Below are 5,671 nucleotides of genomic sequence, written 5' to 3'. Positions count from 1 at the left end.
AACCCCTCAAAAAATACCATGCATTGGTCGAAACCTCAACATTTGACATTTTATTTATGTTGATGCAAACCATGCACATTTGCAAGATTTGGATGGACTACCAAATCTATGGGAAAAATCAATGAAAAACATTGAATGTTACATAATTACAACCCCTCAAAAGTTCCCAAATTATCAGGATTTTCCCAAATTCTCTAATATGGTGTTGTAGCCAATCCACATGAATATCCTTTGGAAGTGCTCTTAGATACTAAGGGTATGGCACACGAGATCCGTGGTGTGTACGAAAGAGGGCCCTTTCTTCTTGTCTTCTTGCCTTTGCATCCTCGTATCTTGTCACCCATCTTTTCATCACATCACTATTAAGCACGCAATAGAGGTTGATACTATTATGCAACTCCGTGTCTATTACTTTGTTGCGTCCTTTCCCTTGAGGCACAATAGAGGTCATCCTTAGGTCTTCATCATCTCTCCATAGTCATGGGAGAGAGCTATCCACATCAACAAGAAACTCAAAAATATAAACAAGTGACTCTTGTACCAACCAACCCTCGGCCATGCTACCTTCGGGTCTTGCATTTTGTCCCACGAAGCCCTTCAAGGTCTTCATGAAGCGCTCGAGGAAGAACAACCATCGTGCATGTATAGTACTGCATATAGCAATCTCATCCACCAAATGCACTATAAGATGTAGCAGAATAGAACGTGGAAATGTCTCCTCCACTAAACAAACCACCTCTACTGAACCCACGAGGAGGTGGTTGATTAGTTGCTTATAATTATTCACTCACAAATTTGAAAGGAAAAAGATATTATGCACATAAAATACTTACTTGGAGCATCTTGTGCCAATCATTAGATTTCAAGCCATATAATTGCTCTACACCTCTTTTCTTGCTCTTTGTAAAGGCTCCCTTCAAACACCTCATGCATCCAGTGGGAGTACGAATTGTAGTAATAGCGTGCTTTACCATCACCATCTCTAGCTTTGATAACCTCCACGGTGCATGAGGTAAAAAAACATGCCCATTTGGTCTCCCTTGTGGCCAAGCTTCACGCATCCTCCCTGTGGTACGTAGATCCTCCCTTATGCCTATGGAATCTCGTGTCCCATTCAAATGCTCCCAAATGGTAGATGCCACATTCTTAAAGATATGCATGGGATCAAGAAGGTGATTAATCTTGAGGTGGGACCAATATGGTAAACGATAAAAGATGGAGTATCTAAACAAAATAAAGTGTTAGTAGGCAATCTTTATTTTCAGCCAATATAGCACACAATAGTTACAAACCCTTACTGGCTCATGCCAAGTGGTGGAGGAGTCATGGAACCGTCCCATTCTCATCCAATCTCACACGGTGAGTCATTGTGGGAGGACTTCATTCCAAGGGGCAACATATCTAGGATGATTAGGTGGGAGAAATCGATGGTGATTCTCATAGATGACCTTATTCAATGCATCTACCCATGAGGCAACTAGTGAAGGACCACAAACAGGACATGCATGGTAACCCGATGTAGTGAGACCTGAACAATAGACACAATTAAGAGTTGAAGTTGGGTTTAGGGTGCCACATCCTTTGCCTATTCATAATTAGAAGTGCAATGCTTACCTGAACACTTGCCATAGCCTGGGAAGTCATGCATCGTCCACATCAAGACTGGTTTGCAGTTGAAGTCTCGTGACTGATTCCACGCAGGAGAGTCTGCGGGAGTTCTCCACTTGCCATTGGTTGATCGATGGGAGGAATGCCATGACATGAGCTCTGCAATGGATTTGCACTTGAACATATGTTGGATGCGAGGGATTATGGGAAAATGTCGCAGAACCTTACGAGGCACGTCCAAAGTTTTGAGATCTGCTCTATATCTTGCCTCTCCACAAGTAGGGCACTCTCTTGCATCCTTATGTAGTCCACGAAATAAAATGCAACCGTTGACACATGCATGGATGCGCTTGTAATCTAATCCTCCAAGAGAGGTCACATGTTGCCTTGCCATATCTCTTGAGGTCAGTAATTTATTCTCCCTTGGAAGCATTTTACACAATATCCTGCACGTGAAGACCATAAATGAGGAAAAGCATTCGTCGAGTAATTGACCCACTAGCCTACTTCACCATGTTTGCAAAATAGACTTTAAAGCTTACTTGAGTAATGCATTCAAACTTGCATTGCTCCATCCATAGATGGTTTGCAAGTTTAGTAACTTAAGGGAGGCACGTAGAACAGAGAATGTGCACCCCTCAAAAAGTGGAGTCGATGATGCAGTAAAAAAAATCATCCTGCTCCATGCTATCATCCCTCCCTTGATGGGACATATAAATCCCGCACCATATCATCAAACACCTCCTCCTCCATGGCTTCATGAGGTAATGGCAGAGGGCTACTATCACCATCACTCCATGCATCTGTAACGTTCCCTCCTGAAGATCGCATCTCATATCGCCGACGCTTTGCCTCCTCGCGGCGAGCATAGGGTGCAACATATGCGGGTGTGGCACTGCATCGTGTATCAAATTAAAACGGGATCATAACTCTAACATATGAACACCCATAGGTATCTCAATCAACCTTAACTCTTTAACACTTACCATGTTTACGGTCGCATCCCATTCTCCATACTTTGAGATGTGATTGAGTATAATCCTACGTGCACGATAGATGTTTCCTCAACATCGATCAAAGATACATTTGATTTTTTGCTCCAACCACATTTTGCGATGGTGGATACAAAGGGACTCATCCTCATTGGAGCTAATTAGTGAAGATGAAGACATCCTACAAGAAAACAACCCATAAAAATTTGCTTTTCTTCAAATATTTAATTTTAAACTTTGTGGCACATCTTAAACCGCGTCGGTCTGTTCTATGGTGTGTGTCTACAAGCGCGTCCAAAACTGCATCTACTCTGTGTATTTAGATGCGTGTATAGACATGCCTATAGATGCGGCTTTTAAATCTGCTTTCAGAGCGCTCGCTTTGCTTTTCTTCACATTATTTATACTTCGCGTAGCTTGCTTGGTTTGCTATTAGCAGATCCACGGTTTCAATGCTTAAGAGAAAGGCACCCACACTTACTTCCAAGCTTACACTTAAGAGGAAGGCACCCACACTTACTTCCAAGCTTAAAGGAGAAGAGGGTGAACAAGGAAGAGAAGCAACTTTGAAAAAGGAGAAGAACCTTCCATACCTCTATCCAAGGTAAGTCTTTTTACAATTGATCTTTTTGGGAAGTTTGCTCTCCTTGGATTTGTACTTTCTCGTATCCAAGAAACGCATGATTTTGGTATCAGTGTTACGTTTTTGTGTCGGGCGCATGTCCTTTTCTACTTTTTAGAAAAGTTCATCTGTTGGAGTGCATCTATAGGCGCGTCTCAGAGCACATCTAAAACCTCGTCTACAGGCATGTCTAGACGCGCGTCTAACCTGTTTGCAGACACAGACAGCCGCATCTATAGATGCACTGTTATACGCAAAAATAGACGTGCTTCTCAGACGCGTCTATAGACTTGCTTCGATAGTAATCTTTTCTTCCCTTCCCCTTTCTTCTCAGCTCATCAGTAATCGTCTTTTTTTCTTTTTTCCAGTTCATCATGTGGCCAGGAAGCTCTTCGGGCTCACCTGATCTCCGAGAGTCTATTTTTAGGGACTTATATAACCTTTTAGGGCACCCTCCTAGTCCTGATGAGTTATACAAGTATATGACGGGTACTCTAAACACCCCCCAGGAGTCGGCACTACAGACTCCAAACCACCCCACACCAGCTGAGATTACCCTAGCAGAGTCAGCACAGCCCAGCCGGCTACACAGTGCGGGCCCATCTCCCATGCCGTCTTATGCCCCTTTCCCCATGCCGTCTTATGCCCCTTATGCCATGCCGTCTTATGCCCCTTCCCCCATGCCATCAGGAGGTCCTTCTATCTCGATGAGCCGTCGGTGTACTCCTGTGTAGTCGAGACTCGGTTCTCCAGCTACAAGTGGTCCATGTAGTCCCGTGCAGTCTCCAGCTACGAGTGGCCAGTGTACTAGCTCGACACGACACGGTAGCAGGTGTAGTAGCAGGGAGAGCGGTGGGGGATGCATGGCACAGTGCTCTGGGAGGGGTGGTGGTGGGGATGATGATGATTCAGATGATTTAGAGGTGCCTCTGGGTGATTAACACGGTCCTAGGTGTGTTAATCAAACAAGTACTTATCAAATGGGGGCTCCACTTTGCACGCAAGTCCGTTTCAACTAGGTTGAGATGCGTGCAAAGTATTGTCACCATCGGATATGCTCTGCATGGTCGATTACGCATTATACCATGTTTTTCCGGTAGTGATATGCATCGATGGGCACAACACTTTTCCTACGCCTCAAACTAGGTGGTATTGAAATTTTCTAAAAGAGGCACACCCATCCGATAAGTACTTGGTCAGATAACACACCTAAGGGCATGTTTTTTTGCGGATGTGCATATGACTAGGGGAAAAACCGTGTATAATGCATGATCGGCCATGGAAAGCATATCTGATGGTGACAATACTTTGCACGCACCTCAATCCAGTTGAAAAGGACTTGTATACAAAGTGGAGCCCCCATCTGATAAGTACTTGTTTGATTAACACACCTAGGACCGTGTTTTTTCATGATTGTGCATGACACTAAGGCAAAAATGGTGTTTTATGCTTGATCGACAATGCAAAGCATATCCGATGGGCACAATACTTTGCACACGCATTCAACTAGGTGGAATTGACTTACATGCAAAGTGGCACGCCCATCCCATAAGTGCTTGATCGGATAACATACCTAGCAGCCTGTTTTTTTATGGATGTGCATGACACGAGCAAAAATAGTATTTAATGCTCGATCGACCATGCAAAGGATATCTGATGGGCACAAAACTTTTCCTACGCCTTAACCTAGGTGGTATTAAAATGTTCTCAAAGAGGCACACCCATCCGATAAGTACTTGGTCAGATAATACACCTAAGGGCGTGTTTTTTTGTGGATGTGCATATCACCAAGGGAAAAACGGTGTATAATGCTTGATAAACCATGCAAAGCATATCGGATAATGGCAATAATTTGCACGCACCTCAACGTAGTTGAAATGGACTTGCATGCAAAGTGGAGCCCCCATCCGATAAGTACTTGTTTGAATAACACACCTAGGGCTGTATTTTTATATGGTTCTGCATGACACTAAGGCAAAAACGGTGTTTTATGCTTGATTGACAATGCAAAGCATATCCGATGGGCACAATACTTTGGACACACCTTCAACTAGGTGGAATTGACTTACATGCAAAGTGGCATTCCCATTGCATAAGTACTTGATCGGATAACACACCTAGTAGCGTGTTTTTTTACGAATGTGCATGACACTAAGGCAAAAATGGTATTTAATGCTCGATCGACCATGCAAAGCATATCCGATGGGCACAAAACTTTTTGTACACCTCAACCTAGGTGGTATTCAAATTTTCTCAAAGAGGCACACCCATCTGATAAGTACTTGGTCAGATAACACACCTAAGGGCATGTTTTTTTGTGGATGTGCATATCACTAGGGAAAAAACGGTATATAATGCGTGATCGACCATGCAAAGCATATCCGATGTTGACAACACTTTGCATGCACCTCAACGTAGTTGAAACAGACTTGAGTGCAAAGTGGAGCCC

Source organism: Dipteris shenzhenensis, chromosome 23 (assembly GCF_047967505.1).
Source record: "Dipteris shenzhenensis isolate YYH24624 ecotype China chromosome 23, Dip_SZ_1.0, whole genome shotgun sequence".
NCBI lineage: Eukaryota > Viridiplantae > Streptophyta > Polypodiopsida > Gleicheniales > Dipteridaceae > Dipteris > Dipteris shenzhenensis.
Note: the sequence above shows the minus strand (reverse complement) of the source record.